The sequence below is a fragment of the Nicotiana tomentosiformis genome, chromosome 12 (assembly GCF_000390325.3).
Source record: "Nicotiana tomentosiformis chromosome 12, ASM39032v3, whole genome shotgun sequence".
Classification (NCBI taxonomy): domain Eukaryota; kingdom Viridiplantae; phylum Streptophyta; class Magnoliopsida; order Solanales; family Solanaceae; genus Nicotiana; species Nicotiana tomentosiformis.
Window position 1 is genome coordinate 134,674,696 of NC_090823.1, and position 24,598 is coordinate 134,699,293.

Below are 24,598 nucleotides of genomic sequence, written 5' to 3' on the forward strand. Positions count from 1 at the left end.
TAATTATAATTTATTTATGAACAAAAAATGGCAATTAGCAATTAATTATGAAAATCGTGGAGAAAATAGGCAGTTTAATATTTAATATGCTAAATGTCAAATAGCAATTAAGACACATAAGTCAAATAAGCATGTACAATTATTACAGAAATTCAAGAAATAATATTTGATAAGGAATATATATATATATATATATATATATATATATATATATATATATATATATATACACTTTCATTTCCGTTGCGGCGTGCAACCCGTTCCACCAATATAATTTTAGATAACTCATAATTGTAATAAATATTACTCCAATAAATACCACGTTCAATGAGAAACTATTAAGCATCAAGACACACAATAATTATAATTTATTTATGAACAAAAAATGGCAATTAGCAATTAATTATGAAAATCGTGGAGAAAATAGGCAGTTTAATATTTAATATGCTAAATGTCAAATAGCAATTAAGACACATAAGTCAAATAAGCATGTACAATTATTACAGAAATTCAAGAAATAATATTTGATAAGGAATATGAGTGAAACAATTAACGTAATAATTCATTCATGATTTAAAACGATTTATGATTTTCAAATAATTATGCAAATAATTAATTTGACAACGTATAGACACTCGTCACCTAGCCTATACGTTGTTCATATGTATTTCACATAACAATTAATTTAAGGGTTCTATTCCCTCAAGTCAAGGCTAACCACGACACTTACCTCGCTTTGCAAATTCCAATCAATTACTCGACCAAAGATTTTCCTTTTAAATTTGTCTCCAAAAGCTTCAAATATATTTACAAACAATTCGATATACTCAATATGAATCATAGGAATTAATTTCATATGAATTTACTAACTTTTCGGATAAAAATTCGAAATTCATTTAAATATTCGACAGTGGAACCCACGTCTCCAATATGGGAAAAACTTACGAAATCCGAACACCCGTTCCGATACGAGTTCAACCATACAAAATTTATCCAATTCCGATGTTAAATGGACCTTCAAATCTTAAATTTACGTTTTTGGAAGATTTTATAAAAATATGATTTTTCTTCCATAAATTCACGAATTCATGATGTAAATGAGTATGGAATCATGAAATATAATCAGTATAGAATAAGGAACACTTACCCCAATGTTTTCCCATGAAAATCGCCCAAGAATCGCCTTACCCGAGCTCAAAAATTGAAAATGGTTGAAAATGGGTCGAAACTCCATTTCCAGAACTTAAGTTCTGTTTCTGAGATTTTTACCCTTCGCGAACACGAAGCTTGCCTGGCTTGACCTTCGCGAACGCGAGATGCCCTTCTCGAACGCGAAGGCAATTTCCTGGTTAGCCTCTTTTCCTTCGCGAACGCGAGGTTTCGATCGCGAACGCGAAGCTTTGCACCTCAAGCGTTCGCGAACGCGTTCACTCTATCGCGAACACGAAGCACAAAACATGCCAGCCCCATTTTTCTCTTCGTGTTTGCGAGAGTACCTTCGTGAATGCGAAGAAGAACACACCAGAAGCCTGAAGTCTGCAGAAAACCAGATTTTCTAAATCTGAAATCATCCCGTAGCCTATCCAAAAATCACCTGAGCCCTCGGGGCTCCAAACCAACTGTTCACACCAGTCCTAAAACATCATACGAACTTACTCGCACGACCAAATCGCCAAACTAACACCTAGAACTACGAATCGGACACCAAATCAAAGAAAATTTTCAAGAAAACTTTAAAACTTATATTTTTACAACCAGACACTGAATCACGTCAAATCAACTATGATTCTCACCAAATTTGGTATATAAGTCATAAATATTATACTGGACCTATACTGGGCTCCGAAACCAAAATACGGACCCGGTGTCAATAAATCCAACATCAGTAATTTCTTAAAAATCATTAAGCTTTCAAGCTTTTAATTTTTCATCAAAATTCCATATCTCGGGCTAGGGACCTCGGAATTCGATTCCGGGCTTACGCCCAAGTCCCAAATCTCGATACAGACCTACCGGAACTGTCAAAATACTGATTCGAGTCCGTTTGCTCAAAATGTTGACCGAAGTTAACTCAGTTGAGTTTGAAAGCTCTATTTCACATTTTAATTCATTTTTCACACAAAAACCTTTTCGGAAATTATACGGACTACGCACGCAAGTTGAAGAATGATAATTAGTGCTTTTCGAGGTCTTAGAACACAGAATTACTTATTAAATTTAAAGATGACATTTTGGGTCATCATAGTCCGGTAAAATTTTAGGGTATCCGGGATTAGGAGCCTAGTCCCATGCAGAAGGCTTGGGTTAAAGCACACGAAATTCTGAAAATCTGGCTCAATTCTAGTTTTATGGTCCTAAAATGCCAAAAAACGAGTAACGGTCATGGCGAGGCAATGACTATTGTTCCTTAGATCATTTTTTATGGTGCAACAGAATTTTAGGCGATCCGGGTCTAGGTGCCCGAGTCCATATAGAAGGCGTGGGCTTTAGCACATGAAAATCTGGAAATCCGGCGAAATTCCAGTTTTATTGCCCTAAAATGCCAAAAAGCTAGTAAAGATCATGGTGAGGCGGTGACTATTGTTCCTTAGGTCGTTTTTGATGGTCGGGCAAAAGTTTAGGCGATCCGGGTTCGGGAACCCGAGCCCATGTAGAAGGTGTAGGCTATAGCACACGAAAATATAGGTATCAGACGGAATTCCAGTTTTATGGCCCTAAAACGCTAAAAAATGAGTAACAGTCATGGCGAGGCGGTGACTATTGTTCTTAAGGTCGTTTTTGATTCTTCTCAGATCCTCTTGACATGAGTTATCGAGATCTTTGACTTCTTTGCTGCTGAAAATGTCGCTTCATTTACTTCAAAAATTCTCTAAGATGACCGTTCTTTAATAGTGCTGCAACCTCTTCACGAAGATGCAGGCAGTCCCCAATCTTGTGGCCATGCGTTCCATGGAATTCACACTATAGATTAGGATCCCATTGACTAGAATATGACCGAATTGGTTTCAGAAATCTTGCCTCTTTGATGTTTCTCATAGCCGAAACTAAATTTACCAAGATGATATTGAAGTTATAATCGGATAACGGGGGGGATGCTAAATCCCGGGACCCCGACGGTTCTTTCTCCTGTAATGCTCTGCTTGTCTGACCATAATTCGCTCTTGTATCCGATACAAACCTATCACATGACTGAAAAACTTTATTTTCACACCCATGAGTCCTTTTGTAAGGCTGAAAACGACTCCTGAAAGACCTCCGGTCTGTATCTAAATCAGTTTTGAATTTTTCCTAATTCTGATCATGATTGTGTCCTTTGGAAGACACCAAAGAACTCAATTGATCATCTTCGATTCTAATTTTTTATTCATAACGATTATAGACGTCTGCCCACGTGGTTGCCTGAAACTCTAACAAACTTTCTTTTAATTTCCTAGAGGCATCAGAACATAAAGGATTAAGACCTTTGGTGAACGCTTCAGTTGCCTACTCATCTGGTACCATCATTAGCAACATCCTTTCCTTTTGAAAATGGATGATTAATTGTTGCAACAATTCAGATTCTCCTTGAGCTATTCTGAATATGTCAGTTTTCCTAACTTAGACTTTCCTCACCCCGTCATGAGCTTTAATAAAGTAATCTGCAAGCATTTTAAAAGAATCAATTGACTGCTCAAGTAAAAGAGAGTACCATATTAGAGCACCCTTCGTTAGGGTTTCACTGAATTTCTTCACTAGGACAGATTCGATCTCATGTGGTGCTAAATCATTCCCCTTAACAGTCATAGTGTAAGTTGTTAAATACTCTTGTAGATCCGAAGTTCCGTCATACTTTGAAATATTGGGAATCTTGAATATCTTCGGAATTAATTCCGGGGCTGCAGTTGTACGGCTACTGCGTATACTTTTTTGAATACAACCCCTTCACTACCGGTGGTACTCTCGGGATTTGATCTATCCGGGCATGGAATTCTTTAGTATTTTGATCCATACAATCATTCATTTTTCTTATGAATCTCATGATTTCAGTTTTAAAAGGATCATTAGCGTTGTCGTTTTCGGATCCACTACCTGCACCACCTGCTTCATTTTCATTAAATCTGAATTCCTCTCTCGAAGCATCGTTTCCAGTTCTCTGCGTTGTTTGATTTGTAGGAACACCAAGAGGGACTCGAACTCCTCCATCAGAGTTATTGGAAGCAGCCGACAGTCCTACTTCAACTCAGTCATTGCCTGATCTTGTCTTGAGAGATGCTTCATAATTTCCCTTTGTTGCACTCTTAAAAGTTTGACTGTTTCAACCACACGTTCATCGTCCATATCATTAGGAGTTGGAATTCTCGCATGCCAAGGATATCGTTCTTCGCGAACTGGAGTTGTTTTATCTCCTTTGTTGTGAGTTTCACTAGTTGAATCATCACGCTGGAATACATCCTCACACTCATTGTTTGTTCCAACATTGAAAAGTTGTTCCCATCATTAGCTGCCATATCTGATTTTTCTTTGAGTTATAAAGTATCAAAATACGTTAGTAATAGATGAATGGATCAAAGTAATAACACAATTGTCTATGCTCCACAGTAGGCGCCAAACTATTTACTCGTAAAATGGTACAATTGAATTTGTAATGTGGTTTATAGACATATGAATTATTTTTATCCAAAAATATAAAATAGCTAAGAATAGAAATAAATTAGTTAAACGAACTTGAAGAAAGTACAAGCCTCACTGTTGGCTCAGCTTCTTCGGTAGCAATAATAAGAGCAATATGAAGAACAAAAAGAGAGAAAGTTGTTTAATAGAATAAGAGCAGATTTTGGCTTTTTTGTACAAATGATTTAGTGTCTACAATGGATATAAATTCTCCTATTTATAGCTCAATTCAAGGAGACAAGATCCCCAAATCATGCTCTTCTTTAATATGAATATAAACCCCCCTTAATGGCCGTGTAACGTTTGTGCATTAATGCGCATATTCTTTATAATGGATGCTCATTGAATGCTGTCTTTTCCAAACGATATCTTCCTTTCGAATCTTTTCCCTCGGTTTAAACGCCTTCGGAAATTATTCAGTACGAGTCACATATTCGTAATCGGTGCCAGCTATTTGCTGACTCATATCTTACTTGTCTTTATTTCGACATGTCAACTATCGAGCATCAACCTGTCGTTCATCAATTTTACCCCATACATAATCTATGAATAATTTGTGCTTCAATCTCATCACTTACACTATCATCTAGTGTAAATAAACATTCTTTTTAGGGCAAAGGTCCAAATATGCCCTTATACTATTCAAAATTGAGCACATTTGCCCTTCGTTAATACTTTAGCTCAAATATGCCCTTACAGTCACATAGTTGGTCCATATATGCCCGTAGAGTTACATAGTTGGCCCATATATGCCTTTTTTGAAACGAAATTTACCCAAACTAATTAGCTCTTTCTTTAATTGTATTAAAGTGTATTACAAACACTATTTCCTTTTTATTAGTACTTTTTTTCTTTACCTTTCTCTTTTCTTTCATCTTTTTTCTTTTTCCTTTTTCTTTCTCCCTTATCCGATTTCCTCCATTACTGATATCTTCTCCATTTTCATCACCAATTTTACTTGACAAAACTCATAAATTCCAATTACTAAGAAAATTCTCCCATAAGGTAATCAAGTTTCAATTTCACTGGCCCTCTAAATAAATAAAATTAAATTATTTCAAAAATTATGGTTTAAACTTTAAAATAATAAAAACTTCTCAACCTTTAACAATACTTAAAAGACCAAAAAATTTAAATTGTTTCCAGAAAGATAATTAATGATTAAAAGCCTAGAGTTCAAGTTGTAGTGTTATAAATTTGAGTTGTTAGTCTTTTTTCAGCTGGACATTTTCTATTTTTTTTTATTAACTATGTAAATTAGGGGTGTACATGGAACGAGTTAGTTCAATTTTTTTTATCAAAATCAAACCAAACCAATTATATCGGTTTGGATTGTTCGATTTTGTTGGATTTTCATATTTTTTGTTACATAAATATTATTTCAATCTTACTTTGTTAATTTTTTTAGAACTAAATATATGTTCAGTAAAAATTAAAAAATTAAAAAATATATGATCTATAAAAATATTCTTATGGGAGAATTTTCTTAGTAATTGAAATTTATGAGTTTTGTCAAGTGAAATTGGTGATGAAAATGGAGAAGACATCAGTAATGGAGGAAATCGGATAAGGGAGAAAGAAAAAGGAAATAAAAAAAGAGAAGAAAAGAAAAAAAATGAAAGAAAAGAGAAAGGTAAAGAAAAAAAGTACTAATAAAAAGGAAATAGTGTTTGTAATACACTTTAATACAATTAGTGAAAGAGCTAATTAGTTTGGGTGGATTCCGTTTCGAAAAGGGCATATATGAGCTTGCTGTGTAACTCTAAGGGCATATATGGACCAATTATGTGACGGTAAGAACATATTTGAGCTAAAATATTAACGAAGGGCAAATGTGTTCAGTTTCCCCTAGCATAAGGACATATTTGGACATTTTTCCTTCTTTTTATTATCCTTTTTTCTTTTGGGAGCAACACCCAAAAAAAAGAGGGTCCTTTTTTAATAGTTCAAAACAGTAGAAAAAGACTTGAATGGGTTCCTTGGTAATAGAGTAAAGAATACGTTCACCTAATATTTCTATAGGCTATAGACTATGCAAGGACTTGGAAAATAGACCCAACTGACGTTTACCTGCAAGACTTGTGCATTAACTTGAGAACAAAAACAATCTTCTAAACTTGGAATTGATTGATGTGAAAGCATCAGTCTTTCCTTAATTTCTCCGCTTTGATTGCCTTTTACCCTTTTTAATAGCAGTGGTGTTATGGATAGCTCGTGGGGAAATCGATTATTTTATTGAATATCTTTTATCGGTAAATATCTAATAACTCAACTACTATATTTTAGGCAGACTGAAAATTAGAGTAACTTTTTCATCCATTTCATTGATAATTCGCAACTTATTGACCGTTAAATCACACTCAATTCTCGTGGCACCGATAAATCTCAGTAGACTTAATAATCTGTGAATAATTTGTGTTTCAATAAAATAAATTGAGATCAATATTTGCCCTATCATCCATAAAATTTTTGTTTTCTTTCTCTCACGGTGAGAATCACAAAAAAAGGTTTTTTAATAGTCCAAAACAGTAGAAGAAAGAAATTTATTATGCTATATAAGTTATTCAAAGTTAGAAGAGGTTTGAAAAAGCAATGTCTCTATTTATTGATGAAGCCGTACAAAGTACACGTTGTTAAATAATTCTAAATATCATCTCTCTTCAAGCCTCGTAAAAGTTTAAGAAAATCGATGAACTTTTAATTCGTTTGCCTGAATTTATTTTAAGTAATTTTTAAACATAAGTCATAAATTAAGAATTTTAATTTTTGACTTTTGACTTTTTTTTCACTCATCACTTAATTAGCTGTTCATGCAGAGTTTACTATGGATTCTAAGGAACCGTTTGTCCATAGATTCTTTTTTTCTTGTTTTTCCGATTTTCTTTTTCAAAAATGTGTGGCCATGAAACTTATAATCTTTTGGAGATTTTCAAAAATCAAAAAGTGATTTTGACCACATTTTCAAAATTCTAGGCCGGGGAGTGGTGAAACTCATTGAGCTAATGAATTTTCAAAAACGAAAAGTGATCTTAATTGTCTAGAATACTAAGACGATTAATTCGACATAGCCTTTTTAGTTGGGTTATTATCACCGCGCCAGAAACTATTTATATCTGATAGCCGAAAAAGTGTATAAAATTTGTATAATTTTTGTATATAACACACACACACACACACACACACACACACACACACACACACATATATATATATATATATATATATATATATATATATATATATATATATATATAAATTTTATATATTTTTTCAGCCATTATTTTACAGCGGCTATACAGTGTCATTTTTCCTTTTTAGTTCAAGAAATAACTAATGAATTTATTATGATTGATGAGAATAAAAGTTAGGAGAGAAGTTCTTAGTTTAAAATTTAGAGATTTGAAAAATCCATGTATGTTCAATGATGAAGATGTAGTTCTAGTTGTTAGAAATAATTCTAAGCCAGCGTTTCGACATAAATTTGGTTGAAACTTGAAAAAAGAGTTTTTGAAGTTGTGTTGAAAAATAATTTTTGGAAGTTGAAGTTGTGTTTGGCATACATTTTATTTGAAAAAAACATGAATTTTTGTGAGTGAAAAAAATAAATTACCCAAAAACTGCCCTAAATCAGTTTTTGGGAATTTGAAGTTTTTTAAAAAACTGATCATATTCCACAAACAAATAATGCTTTCAAAATTTTTTTTGGAGAGAAAGTAGCCAAAATTTATGGCCAAACAAAAGCTTTAATATCATGTCTATTCAGGTCTCACAAAAGTTCAATATCTCATAAGTAAAACTAATTGTTCCAATAAAATATTTTTATTTATTTTTAAATAATACTCCCTTTCATAACGACCTTCTAATTGAGACTTATGACTTAAAGTAAAGATATTGGACAAACTACTTAACAATAATAATTGCGTCTCAATCTATCTATCTATCTCTCTCTCTCTCTCTATATATATATATATATATATATATATATATATATATATATAAAGGAGGGTCATGAGAGAGGTGACTTGGCACTCTTTGAAGCCCAGAAAGACTTTTATCTTTTATCTCATTTTTTTTGGATTTCCCCCCTATTTCTTCAATTTTGGTACTATATAGAGTACATATTAAAGAAGCCAAAAGACACCTCATAAATACACGTCTTAATTATCTGCCCAAAAGACATCTATTAAAAGTCACTTCCAAATTTTTGGGTATGTTCGTGGGTTACATGTGAATATAATAAAATTCGGTACTTCATGTATATCGGAGAAGGTGGATTTTCTTTATCTTTTTCTTTGGTTGGTTGGATTTATATGGAAGAAGGTGATGAAAAGATATAGTAATTGATAAACATGGATTCTTTTAGATTTATTAGCACTTTGTAATGATGAGAATACAATCCTTTTATGGAAAAAATACCTGCTATATTAAGTAATTAGTGAGGTGCAGAAAGATTTATACATTTTGATTTTTTTTTTAATTTGAGATATGGAATAGTATTTTTTGTCCACTTTTTTTCTCTGAACCAATATCGTATTTGTCATTATATATGAGTTTGTTTCATTTGGAACAACTGTGTATTCTGCAAAGGATTTAACCCATCTCTCAAGGCAACTTTTATATTTGTTGAACTATATGCTCCAAGTTCATTTAACAATTTACATTTAGTAAAAATGACAAAGAATTAAGACAACAATAAAAAAAAAAAGGTGTGTACTTATGAGAATTAATATATTACCGTTAAAAATGTGAAGGTGGGGCAATAGAGTTTGAAAGTAACAATCGAGTTTAACAGCGGATGTATTAATATTGTCATGCCTTTTGAAGCATAAAACTTCTCATATTGAAGAAATTGAGGTTAACTTTCGTCGGTCCATTCTCGACATGTCTTAAGTCTTTCCACATGTTTTTAGCTTTTCTTAATGAGTTGTAAGTTAGACGATGATAAACTCTATTTTAATGGTTTTAAGTAAATAATTTTAATTCCTTTTTAAAAGTCTCTTTTGTTAAATAGTTTTTAACTTTGAACTTCTTCTATTTTGGAGTTAGTGAAGTGCGTGAATAAATTTTAAAATTGGTGATATTATGAGTGTTGGAGCTAACGAGAGAATATTTATATTGTATATATTAATGCGTAAAAATTATACTTCTCTCCATTAAGTTTATAACAAGATCATATGGTATGTTTACTCTTTTTTTTTTATTTTTTTATTTTTTTTTCTGACCGCGCGAAGTGCGGACAACTTAACTAGTTCTAAATAAGTTGAGTTCACAATCGATTCATCTCAATCGATTACAATGTATATTAGAGATAATTCACTCGAGAAATTTACTCGAGCTTATTCCTTGTTTGAATTAAATGCTTCTCTGCCCTTTTTCTTTTCCTACTAAATTTAATTTTCATTGAACCAAATTTCTTTTTTTCTGCAGCTCTGTCTCTCTCTCTCTCTCTTTTTCTTTTCCAGTTTTAGATTATGACAATTTCATAGTTAAATGCAATCAGAATAATAATAAGTGGCCTTTTAGCCTTAATATTTTTGTTCAAAATAAGTATTTTTTTTACACAATCAAGAATTAACTTTAGTTTTTTAAATTTGTTCTTATTTACATATCCTCATGTGTCAAGTTAACAATATGCAAATTTTAATTAAGAGTAATTTAGTCAAAAAATTTATTTATTTTTTAGGAGTTAATATTTTTTTAATGGGTATGCCAAAGGCAAAAAAATCATTTATTATGGACCCGAGTGGTATTATATAGCGACTATGGTTTCGCGTTTTGGTTAACTTCAAAATAAAATAAAATAAACATACCGAATTAAAAGTGAGATATATATTCACAACTTTATTTAAGCTTTGACCAATTGAAAGGTAATCGCCAAACACAATTTAATAATTCCATGACCTAATTACTTTCCTCCGGAGAGTGAGACAAAGACTCATTGACTTGGAAGTCTTTCTGATTCTACGCCCTATTTTACACGCAAGTCTTGTACTCATGATTTACTATAATATAAAACTACACCCTGCACCAATTTCATCGATCAAAAACCAAAATAATCCAACTCAAAATGATGGTTCCCAAATTATTTTCTTTACTTAATTTTTTCGCTCTTTTCTACCTCTTCACAGTTACTTTTGCTTCCCCTGAGGAAGCAACTGCACTCCTAAAATGGAAAGCAACTTTCCAAAATCAGAACAATTCCTTATTGGCTTCATGGAAACTAAGTTCTAATGCAAGTAAGGACTGGTATGGAGTTGTATGCTTTAATGGCAGGGTAACAGGTTGAATATCACAAATGCTCGTATTATTGATACACTCTATGATTTTCCATTTTCATCTCTTCCTTTTCTTGAATATGTAGTTCTTTACACGAACAATATCTCTGGCACCATTCCACCTCAAATTGGTAAACTTACAAATCTTGTCTATCTTGACTTGTCGTCCAATCATATATCAAGCAATCCCATCACAAATCGGCTCACTAGCCAAGCTTCAGATCCTCTATATATGGAAAAACCATTTAAATGGTTCCATTCCAGGAGAAATAGGTCACCTAAGGTCTCTTACTGAACTTGTTTTGAGTAATAATGCTCTAGATGGTTCTATTCCTGCTTCATTGGGGAATTTGAGAAACTTGCAATTTCTATTTCTCCTTAAAAATAATCTCACTGAGGAAATTCCATCATCTATTTGCAATTTGACATTATTGAATATTTTGCATTTGAAGAGAAACAACCTGAAGGGAAAAATTCTGCAATGCTCAAGTAATATCAGTCGCCTTTATGTTTTGATGCTGTCACAAAATAATCTTAATGGAGAGATTCCTTCGTCTATTTGCAATATAACATCTCTACAAATTCTAGATTTGGGTAGAAACAATCTGAAGGGAGAAATTCCGCAATGTTTTGACAACATGAGTGATTATCTTTAGGTTTTGGATATGCACCACAACAATCTTTCTAGGACTCTTCCAACAACTTTTAGCACTAGAAGTGTACTCAAAAGCTTCAAACTTGCGTGGCAATGAACTAGAGGGAGAAATCCCTCTATCTTTGGCCAATTGCAAAAAAGTTGCAACTTCTTGATTTAGGAGATAATCACCTCAACGACACATCTTCGATGTGGTTGGGAACTCTTCCAAAGCTGCAAGTTTTAAGCTTGAGATCGAATAAATTGCACGGACCCATCAGAACATCAAGAATTGAGAATTTGTTTCCTAAGCTTCGAATCTTAGATCTCTCTTACAATGCCTTCACGGATAATTTGGAGACGAATATTACCAAGATTCCATAACAGTTTTAACCAAGGGATTGGAGCTTGAACTTGTTAGCATTTTGACAGTTTACACCGCTATTGATCTTTCAAGTAACAAATTTGAAGGACATATTCCAAGTATTATGGGAGATCTTATTGCACTTCGGGTTTTGAATTTATCTCATAATCGGTTGCAAGGTCACATACCACCCTCACTCGGAGATTTATCTTCGGTTGAATCATTGGACCTTTCAATTAACCAACTAGTAGGAAATATACCAGAACAACTTGCTTCTCAGATCATATATCTTGAAATCTTAAATCTTTCCTATAATTATCTCGAAGGGTGCCTCCCTCAAGGACATCAATTTGCAACATTTCAGAAGAATTCATATGAAGGTAATGATGGATTACATGGATTTTCGATTTCAAAAGGTTGTGAAAAAGATAGGATATCATAGACAAATAATACAGTATCTGTGCTAGATGATCAAGAAAGGACTTCTGAATTTCTCAATGATTTTTGGAAAGCTGCTCTTATGGGATATGGAAGTGGACTAATCATTGGATTATCCATAGCATATTTCATGCTTTCAGCTCGAACTCCCAACTGGCTTTCTTGGATTGCTGAAAAACTAGAACACAAAATCACTATGAGAAGGCGAAAGAAGCAGCGAGCCCATCAAAGGCACTACATAAGATGAAATTATTTGCTTCTAGAGAAGTTAAAAATTCCGGTATTGAAGTTAAATTCTACATTGATCGTTTGTTTATTGCAACTATCAACATCTTAGTTTTCATAATTTTCTTATATCAGCAATTGACCGAATGCTCTGTAATGCATGTATTTTTCTTTCCAATATATATTTTAAACCCAAATTATTTGATTAGTAGAAGTTGAAATGGATTAAACTGAGGGGGAATTATGTGCCAAAAATTTCAAATCTATACCATAATAGTTGGAAGTTGTGATTACAGGGCTAACTTCAATAAGTGATCCAATAACAAGTGCTTCAAATTCGAACATGCATGTCACAACCCGATTCGTTCCCACCATCGGAACCGTAATAGCGCCTAACATTTCACTTGTTAGACAAGCCAACGCTAGAATAATTTTAATTATTTTTAACAATTCATTTAATTAATAATAAAGAAACCAAACAACTGGAATGAAGTCCGAATTAAAGTGAACAAACCAAAGTAATAGCGATGTCGAAATAGCATCTCAGAACTGGTGTCACAAGTGCACAAGCTTCTAGAATAATACAAATAAGGGTTTGAATAAAAAAAAGTTATCTGAAAGAAAGCGCACAACTAAGATAAAGGTGAAGGGGACTTCAGAGCTACAAACGTTGTGCAGCTATACCTCAAGTCTCCTCTGGTAACAGAATCCGAGCAAGTCTACAGTACGCCGCTAGGACCAACTCCGGTATCTGCACAAAAAGTACAAAATATAGTATGAGTACAACCGACCCCATGTACTCTTGAAGTGCCAAGTCTAACCTCGACGAATTAGTGACGAAACCTATACACAATAATAATAATAATAATAATAATAATAATAATAATAATAATAATATTGATAAGACAAGTAAGTCATATCAACAATAAATTATTTCTTTTATCATTCTGTTGCGGCGTGCAACCCGATTCTTCAATATAAACTTTAAATAAATTATGTTGTGGCGTGCAATCTGATCACACAATGTAAACTTTCAATTAATTCTATTGCGGCATGCAACCCGATCCCACAATGTAAATTAACAACACTTATACGTAAGACAACTTCAATAAATGTCATAATTAATATGAAACTATTAAGCAACAATGTATACAACAATTATAAATTATGTAGGAAACAAATAGGGGCAAGTAACAAATAAGTGTAGAATCAAGGAGAAGATGGGCAATTTAATATATGAAATGCTAATTATCAAGTAGCAATTATGACACAAAAATCAAATAAGCAGGTAGCAATTAAGGCATGAAATCAAGCATAATAGTAGGCAATGAAAATAAGAGAAACATTTAATATAACAATCAATTCATGAAATGAGGCAATTAGTGAAATACGTAAAAACATGGAAACAAGCAATTTAACGACGTATAGACACTCGTCACCTTGTCTATATGTTGTTACAAATGTAATTTACATAACACATAGTTCGAGGGTTTTATTCTATCAAGTCAAGGTTAACCACGACTACAGATTTTCTTTTCGAATTAGTCTCCAAGCCAATCAAACCTAGCAATTTATTTACCAACAATTCAATTTGAGCTTTAGAAATTATTCAAAATTCGAAAGAGACTAAATTTAAGTCATTTTTAAAAAAAGTCAACCAAAAGTCAACATGAGACTCACTTTTCGGAACCCAAAGAATATTTACGGAATCTGAACACCTATACCGTTACAAGTTCAACCATACCAAAATTATTCAAATTCAATCACAACTCGGCCTTCAAATCCTCAAATAAAATCTCTGAAATTTCTATTATTTTCAACCCAAAATACTAATTTGTTGATAAAAACAACAATAGATTCGTATAATTTAACCAAAATTGAGTTAGAAACTTTTACCCCGATGTTTTTCTTGAAAATCTCCCGAAAATAGCGTCTCCCCGTGCTTCAAATCGTCAAAAACCCATTTTCAGAACGTAAGTTCTACTGCCTAGGTATTTATCCTTCGAGATCATGGAAAATTCTTCGCGATCGCCAAGCAAAACAATATCCAGATCATTTCTACTATATGCGATCGCGGCCATTTCCTCGCGATCGCAAAGCACAAACTTCTATAACTCTTCCCAAATTCTTCTCAAACATCATATAATGTATTGGTCATAACAGTTTGTACAAAACTCCAAGTGACAAATGGTTTGATTTACTGAAAACTAGACATCGGGTTACAACTTTTAATTTTGGATCATCTCCAAATTCTTTATAGATTGCAAGATATAAGCTTTCAAATGCGGGTTAGTGATAACAAGATTTTTCTCTACGCGATCGCGATTCACTGGGCAATTTTTACCAATTTACTCATCGTGATAGCCTCCAGTTCCACGCGATCGCACTGCATATCGTGATGGCTTAGAAATGGTCCGAAACCACCCCAAAACTCACCTGAGCCACTCGGAACCACGTTCAAATATACCAAGCGGTCTTGTAACATAACGCGGACCTACTCGAGGTCTCAAATCATATCAAACAACATCGATACTACGAATCGCATCTCGATTCGGACTTATGAGTTTATAAAATTTTCAATTCTATAACTAGCATTGAAACATGTCAATCAATCTGTAATAACCTCTAATTAGCAGGTAAGTTCCAAATGACATAACACAGCTATTCCAACTCTCGGAATCTCAACCTGAGTCCGATATCGACAAAGTCAAATCTACGGTCAAACTTTGGAATTCTTTTAACCTTTAAGTTTCTAGTTTTCGTGAAATGGCGATAATTCGAGCTAGAGACTTTCGAATTTGATTCCGCGCATACGCCCAAGTCCCAAATTACGATACGGACCCACCGGTACCGTAAAAAAATACTGATCCGTGTCCGTTTGCTTAAAACGTTGACCGAAGTCAACTTAAATGAGTTTTAAAGCACTATTTCACATTTTAATCAATTTTTTACACAAACGTTTTCCAGAAAAATATAAGGATTGCGCACGCAAGTCGAGGAATGTTGAATGGTTCTATTCGAGGTCTTAGAGCACAGAATTGAATGTTAAATTTAAAAATTACCTATCGGGTCATCACATTCTCCACATCTAAAACAAACGTTCGTCCTCGAATGGAATTAGAAAAGTATTTGAGCTGGTGAAAAGGTATGGATATCTACTCCGCATGTCGGAATCGGACTCCCGGGTAGATGCTTCAACTTGTTGACCTCTCTATTGTACTCGAAATGATGGATAACTCTTAAACCTCAACTGTTGGACCTGTCGGGGTAGAATAGTCACCGGCTCTTCCTCATAAGTCAAATCTTTGTCCAGTTGGACTGAGTTGAAATCTAACACATAGGACGGATCACCATGATATTTCCGGAGCAGACACATGGAACACCGGATGAACTACTGATAAACTAGGTGGTAGTACAAGTAATGTTGGGCATATTTCGATATGTGTTGATGTTACTTTACCCATGTTTTAATCGCTTTTTGATGCTATTTGATCCTTAAAATGCCCAACATGGTTTAATTATTGGTTTTATGACTAATTGAGTTGTGTGTGATGAATTAGGGTGTTTGGAGTGCAAAAATATGAAGAAAATGTGCTCTATGTAGAGGAAGAGGGATTGGATGCGTCGCATCCAATCTAGAGAAAAAAATCAAATTTCGTGCACCCTTAGCAGTAAAGTCGGCCCATAGCATCCGCCATAGCATCCGCACCTGGGCAAAGCTGAGAAGGAGGAACAAAGGGTGGATGCGACGCATCCACCCTAGCATGCGAAGCTGAGAAGTGGAAGACGAGGTGGATGAGACGCATCCACCCCAGCATCAATCCCTGTAGCCAAGTCGGATTAAGAATAAGAGAACTTTGGCCCACGACTTTTGTACACAATATATAAGCCAAAAACGCCTCTTTTAGGGCATCTAACATATTGGGAAGAGGAAAAAAAGGCACGACAAAGCTGGGGAACCACAGAATTCATCTTGAGTTCTTATTTTTCCTTCTTTTATTGATTATTATGCACTCTTGTGAGTTATTTGATGATTGCATGAACATGAGTGGCTAAGAACCCTATTGTTCTAGGGTCATGGGTATACATGAATGTTGATGTTTGAAGTTTAATTTATTTAATTCTATTTTTAATTATTTTGCTGAGTAGCTAACAGTAAAATACTATCTACGAATCTAGAGTTGAAATCGAAAGTGGGAACTCTAGATTGCATATAGAATGAAATAGAGCAAGTTCTTAAACCCGGGCATCGGGGAACGGATTCGCAATTGGGATAGACATATACCTAATTGTCTTGCTCGGTTGCAATACAGGTTAATGCGTGCTTGTTAATCTTAATTCCATAGACATATAGGTATTAAGTTAGCTTGAATAGGCGAGTAAGGGTTCGACAGATTCTTATGAGTAATATCAACCCTGTCAACCAACAATCCAGATAAATCAATTAGTTATTTTAAGCTAAGAATGCAACATGATTGTTAGATAACCCGTGATCCTGGAATATTATCTCCCATTGATTTTTATTTAAAACTATTTAAGTGTTGTGTTGATTTCTAGTAAGTCTTTACTTGATAGTCTTTAGGTAGTAAATTAGACAATTATCTATTTTATAAGAAATCGCTTGAATCGATAAGCTATTTGAGTTTGAATTAGTCAAAAGTTAATCATAAGTCTTCATGGGAACGATACTTTATTCACTACTCTATTACTTGACGACCGCGTATACTTGCGTGAGTGTGTTTGGTCGCAACAGCAAGCCTGTAGGATAATTCATCCACCGTTTCAAAAATTTCAAAGGGTCCGATTTACCTAGGGCTAAACTTTTCCTTCTTTCCGAACCTCATTACACCATTCATAGGTGAAACCCGGAGCAATATTCTTTCTCCAACCATGAATGCAACATCATGAACTTTACGGTCGACATAACTCTTTTGCCTAGACTGAGCTGTGTGAAGTCAATCCTGAATAGTATCGACCTTATCCAAGGCATCCTGTACCAAATTGGTACCCAACAACCGAGCCTCTCCCGGTTCAAACCAACCAACTGGCGACGGGTAGCTGTTATTATAGGCAAACTTCGCAATCTGAATGCGCGAAGCATATCCTCCAATATTTGAATAGTGCGCTCGAATTGTCCGTCCGTCTGAGGATGAAATGTTGTATTCAACTCAACCCACGTGCCTAACTCACGTTGTACAACCCTCCAGAAGTGTGAGGTGAACCGCATACCTCGAGCAGAAATGATAGACATGGGCACACCGTGAAGGCGGACAATCTCGCAGATGTAAATCTCCGCTAACCGCTCTGAAGAATAGGTAACTGCTACTGGAATGAAATGTGTTGACCTGGTCTGTGGGAGCCCAACAACAAAATCCATAGTGATATGATCCCTCTTCTACTCAGGAGTTTCTAACTTCTGAAGCAAACCACCAGGTCTCTGATGCTCGTACTTAACTTACTGACAATTTAGACACCGAGCTACATATCCAACTATATCCTTCTTCATTCTCCTCCACCAATAATGTTTCCGCAAATCTTGATACATTTTGGTAACACCCGGATGAATAGAATACCGGGAACTGTGGGCCACCTCCAGAATTAATTCTCGAAGCCCATCCACATTAGGCACACAAATACGACCTTGCATCCATAGAACTCCATCCTCCCCCATAGCAACTTGCTTGGCACCACCGTGCTGCATGGTGTCCTTAAGGACAAGCAAATGAGAATCATCATATTGTCTCTCTCTGATACACTTATACAAAGAAGACCGAGCGACTGTGCAAGCTAGGACCCGACTGTACTCTAAACATCTAACCTCACGAACTGATTGGCCAAAGTCTGAACATCTGCAGCTAATGGACTCTCACTAACCGGAATATATGTAAGGCTGCCCATACTCACAGCCTTTCTACTCAAAGCATCAGCCACCACATTTGCCTTCCCAAGGTGATACAAAATGGTGATATCATAGTCTTTCAACAGCTCCAACCATCTCATCTGCGTCAAATTAAGATCTTTTTATTTGAACAAATACTTTAGATCACGATGATCAGTGAATACCTCACACGAGACACCGTAAAGGTAATGCCTCCAAATCTTCAGCGCATGAACAATGGCTGCCAATTTTAAGTCATGAACAAGGGAATTCTTCTCATGAACTTTTAACTACTGTGACGCATAAGAAATCACCCTGCCATCTTGCATTAATACTACACCGAGCCCAACGCGAGATGCATCACAATACACCGTATAAGATCCTGAACATGTGGGCAATACCAACACTGGCATTGTAGTCAAAGCAGTCTTGAGCTTCTGAAAGCTCAACTCACACTCCTATGACCATCTGAATAGGGCACCCTTCAGGGTCAATTTGGTTAATGGGATGTTATGGATGAAAACCCCTCCACAAACCGGCGGTAATAACCTGCCAAACCTAGGAAACTCCGGATCTCTATAGCTGAAGTAGGTCTAGGCCAATTCTAAACTGCCTGAACCTTCTTAGGATCCACTTTTATGCCTTCTGCCGATACAACATGCCCCAAAACAGCAACTGAGTCTAACCAAAATTCGTATTTTGAAAATTTGGCATATAACTGATTATTCTTCAAAGTCTGAAGCATAATCTGAAGATGCTGCTCATGCTCCTCTTAACTACTGGAGTAAATTAAAATATCATCAATGAATACAACCACAAAAGAATCCAAATAGGGATTGAACACTTGGTTCATAAAATCCATAAATGTTGTTGTGGCATTTGCCAGCCCAAAGGACATCACTAGGAATTCGTAATGCCCATACAGAGTCTAAAAGGTGGCTTAGGGACATCGGATGCCCTAATCTTCAACTGATCGCAACCAGACCTCAAATCAATCTTCGAAAAAACCTTGGCATCCTGAAGCTGGTCGAATAAGTCATCAATTCTTGGTAACGGATACTTGTTCTTGATAGTAGTCTTGTTCAACTGCCGATAATCTATACACATCCGCATTGAACCATCTTTCTTCTTTACAAATAACACTGATGCACCCCAGGGTGAGACACTAGGTCTAATGAATCCCTGGTCAAGCAAGCCATGTAACTGCTCCTTCAATTCCTTTAGCTCCGGCGGGGCCATACGGTATAGTGGAATAGAAATGGGCTGGGTGCCCGAAGTCAAATCAATACAGAAGTCAATGTATCTTTCGGGTGGCATCCACGGCAAATCTGTAGGAAATACATCTGGAAACTCAAGGACAACTGGGACCGAATATATATAAGGAACATCCACACTTATTAACGGATACTTGTTCTTGATAGTAGCCTTGTTCAGCTGTCGATAATCTATACACGTCCACATTAAACCATCATTTTTCTTTACAAATAACACTAATGCACCCAAGGTGAGATGCTAGGTCTAATGAATCCCTAGTCAAGCAAGTCTTGTAACTGCTCCTTCAATTTCTTTAGCTCCGGCGAGGCCATACGTTATGGTGGAATAGAAATGGGCTGGGTACCCAGAGTCAAATCAATACAAAAGTTAATGTCTGTTTCGGGTGGCATCACCGGCAAATCTGTAGGAAATACATCTGGAAACTCACGGACAACTGGGACCGAATATATAGAAGGAAAATCCACACTGGGATTGCGAATATAAGCCAAATAAGCTAGACAGCCCTTCTAGACCATACGCCGAGCTTTCACATAAGAGATAACCTTGCTGGTGGAATTGCCAGAAGTCCCTTTCCACTCTATTCGAGGGAACCCCGACATGACTAAGGTTACCTTCTTGGCATGACAATCCAATATAACGTGATAAGGTGACAACCAATCCTTCCCCAAGATAACATCAAAATCTACCATATCGAGAAGTAGAAGATCTGCGCTAGTTTCAAGACTTCCTATAGTAACCACACACGAATGACAGACATGACTTACAACCATAGAATCTCTCACCGGCGTGGACACGTGCACAAAAGCACTCAGAGGATCATGAGGCATAACCAAATATGAAGCAAAGAAGGAGGACACATAGGAATAAGTAGATCCTGGATCAAATAGAACTTAAGCATCTCTATGGAAAATTGGAACAATACTTGTGATCACGGCATCAGATGACTCGGCCTCAGGACTAGTTGGAAAAGCATAAAATTATGGCTAAGACCCACCACTCTAAACTACATCTCTGGGATAGGCCCTAGATGGCTGACCTCCACCTCTAACAGTCTGACCTCCACCTCTAGCTACCTGACATTTATCCCTAGCTGGCGGGCGGGCGGTGGAGCAATCGGTGTTGGTATGATGGCACGAGAATCCTGCTAAGATCTACTGCTCGACAACCTAGGGAAATGCCTACTGATATGACCAAGGTTCCCATACTCATAGCACATATCTTGATGCAGTGGCTACTAAAGTTGAAGCTGACCCGAACTGGCCGGATAACTGCTGTAGTGGTAGTACACTGATAGGAGCTTAATATGCACTAAATGTTGGTTGCCCAGAGCATCTAAGGACCATGAATCCCTGAAGCACCGTAAGATGTCTGAAATGCTGAATAAAATGGCCTGGGAGGATGACCTCTACCATAATTACTCCTGGGATTTGCTTCTGGCGCGACCTCGGCCTCGGCATATGCCGCTAGTTGCAGCTGTCACTGGGGCCTCCAGCTCCTGTCCAACTGTAGGTGTAGTGCGTGTTCTCACTATTTGCGGGAGAATAAGAATAGAAGAGTTCAATCATCAATGATAGAATAAAATCGCACGACATATAAGAATAGAAGTGAAATTATTCCTAAACTCCATAGCCTCTGAGAGATAAGTACAAACGTCTCCGTAGTGATCATTTAGACTCTACTAAGCTTGTTTGTGACTCGTGAGACTTAGGTAACCTAGTGCTCTGATACCGACTTGTCACGACTCGAAATTCTCACATTTGGGATGGTGATGTCGCCTAACATTTCACTTGCTGGGCAAGCTAACGTTACAATAATTTAAACCATTTTTAACATTTCATTTTAATTAATAATAAAGAAACCAAACAACTGGAATGAAGTCTGAATTAAAGTGAACAAACCAAAGTAATAACGATATCAAAATACCAACCCAAAACTGGTGTCACAAGTGCACAAACTTCTAGAATAATACAAATAAGAGTCTGAATAAAAATAAAGTTGTCTGAAAGAAAGCACACAACTAAGATAAAGTAAAAATGGACTTCAGAGTTGCAAACACTGTGCAGCTATACCTCAAGTGTACAATACGCTGCTGGGACTAACTCCGTAACTGCACAAGTAATGCAGAGTATAGTATGAGTACAACCGACCCCATGAACTCTGTAAGTGCCGAGCCTAACTTCGACAAAATAATAACGAGGCTAAGGCATGTCACTTACATTACCATTTATACAATAATAATAATTATTATTATTATTGTTATAGGAATAGAGATTGTCACACCTCCTTTTTCTCGAATGGGGGATAGGGGATAAGAGAGTTTTCCAATTTAAGTGACATTAATCGAAATGAGATTATTTATTTATTTACAGAGTCGCCACTTGGAATATTTATGGTGTCCTAAGACACTGGTTTATTTTAAATCCCAAATCGAGAAAATTTTGACTCTATTTAAAGTCTGCGAAAACCAGAAGACCGGGTAAGGAATTCTATTAACCCGGGAGAAGGTGTTAGGCATTCTCGGATTCCGTGGTTTTAGCACGGTCGCTTTATTCATACCCGGCTTAATTTATTTATTTAATTACTTATTTTAGAACCTATGTACATTTACTTTTTTACCGCTTTTAATTATTGAATTATGGATTTATCTTCGAAACGGATCACATGTGTGTAAATCCACTTTATTTGGGGCGCTAAAATCATGTCACGCGAACGTGTACATAATTAGTCACGCTTTATTAATTTAAAATTGTTTTGCCAAAGTCGCGCGAACGCGTACTTTAATTTATTAGTGAAAGAACATAATTATGTCACGCGAACATGTACATAATCACGATAATAGATTAAAATGCGCTTAAAGCATTCTACGCATATTCATGAACTAACTAATTAGTTTGCTTAAACATTTGGGATTTCATGTGGACGTCGCAATGGCACGAACATTCAAAGTGCTTAAGACTACGTGAATAATGGGAAAATTAAACGAAGTAGTAAGTTGGAACAAAAGCCTTGATTCCCAGGAATGAATTCACGTTGAACAAACAGTAAAGATTTGTCAAATGTGATTGAATGTTTCTTTCCAAATTAATGTTGGTTAGGGGAAGCTAATACAATTATGGGTTGTGTTTGTCTAAGGAAGCACATGAGATCTCAAGTAGACCAAGTGCAGCTCACAAATTTTAGATGTGCTGAGCCTCTCAAATCTGAACTTGTTTGTGTTCAAACACTCTCAAATCAATAACCAATTGCATCAAATCAAAATTAACAAATATACAACCAAATGTGGAATGAATTACATGTATGTCTATAGATATTATCTAAAATTGACCACGAGTCTCTAACTAATGAGACTAACTGCCTAAACAGTGATGACCCACCAATCTTCCTGACCTTCTACACTGATTTCTTAATTTGCAACCACCAATAGAAGACTGTTATCATTGAATCAATAAGACGTGCCATGTGAAACAGAACGAGATCCCGACTATAAAATCAAACACTTGAGTTAACTCCAGAGTTTTATTGGATCAATTAATTCTCTAATGGTTATGCTATAATCTCAATTAATTTCAATATCAGAAATGGTATGAACTGGAATTCAAACTCATCAAAAATTAAATCAGTGCATGGACGGCAGTAAGTATGTATACAAGCTGAATCTGTGACATGGCATTAAAGCATTTGGACGATTTCACCTTAGAGTTTCAGCTTCAAACAGTCAGTTTAGAATTAGATTATAACAGAACACTCACATGTAGACAAATCTGGCAATAAAGCATAATGAATATGTGAAATTAGACATGGATACAATAGGCAATTCGATCATTATTTATACATTCAAAGGAAAAAGTTCAGGTGAGCAATCACATACCTATCGGCATAATGGAGACAGATTTTGAAAAGCCAAATAAAGGCTAGAATCCGTAAGGATGAAGCTCAGCAAGGCTGATCTAGCAACAGTCAGCAGTGATTAGCACTTCCAAGCTCAAAACAATCTTTCAAATCACAGAAAATGTGCCGCAACAAATAGAGGAGGAAACAGCTTTTGAAATCTCTTTGTTTTAATTTTTTGCTTTTATTTTTGGAGTATTTGTTTCAGATCCGGGAAATTTGTATTTCCAGAATTCCTAGCTACTAATCTGGGCTTCTAACTGTGTGTGAGTGAGATGAGGTGAGTGTAGGAGGTGAGGACGAGAGAGTGGGGGGTGGCGGCTAGGTTTGGTCTAGAAGGAGAGGTGTCCATCTGTTCTCTCTGCTAGAGGAGGGGTCTTGGGCGGTGCTAGGGTTAGGAAAATGGCGGAGGGCATCCGATCCACTAGGGTTAAGGGGAAGGGAAGGTTTTAATGAAAATGGGAAGGGAAAACGACGTAGTATTTGGGTGATACTACGTCATTTCATGGTCTCAGTGGTTAAGGATTTGGACCGGGTATTGGATAGTGGGCTGGGACGGACAGATTTGGATTTTGGGCCTCAAATTAAATGGTCCAAACGACATTAAAGACCCAGTAGCCTACTCTTTTCTTTCTTTGTATTTTGCAAGACTAATCAATTTATTTAACATTCCTGATTCCAACAAATTTGCAAAATTAACCTAATGACCTATTTTTCTACAATTAACTAATTCATTTAACTAACAAATGCATGTAGAGTTACTAATGTATTTTTTGGTATTTTAGTGTTTTACAAATGCAATTAATTATGCAATTAAAATCTAAAAATGTAAGAATTCAAAAAAAAATTATATTTTCTTTAGAATTTAAAATGCAACTTAAAAATGCATCAAACATGAATACGTACAAAGCTAACTAAGCAAAAAATATAGAAAAATAATTTAAAGCTATTTTTTGGATTTTTTAGGAGTA

General features: G+C 35.6%; 1 long non-coding RNA gene and 1 pseudogene across 1 annotated transcript; one reads left to right on the top strand and one right to left on the bottom strand.

Moving 5' to 3' along the window:
* Nucleotides 1-10,682: 10,682 nt before the first annotated feature.
* On the top strand, nt 10,683-12,794 carry LOC104089656 (receptor-like protein Cf-9 homolog; annotated as a pseudogene).
* Nucleotides 12,795-22,965: 10,171 nt separating this feature from the next.
* LOC104089655 (uncharacterized) lies at nt 22,966-24,071 on the bottom strand. Its single transcript, XR_684793.4, has 2 exons — nt 23,608-24,071; nt 22,966-23,500 (listed from the first exon to the last, which is right to left on the bottom strand). It is a non-coding gene; the product is annotated as an uncharacterized lncRNA (long non-coding RNA).
* Between the last annotated feature and the right edge of the window lie 527 nt (nt 24,072-24,598).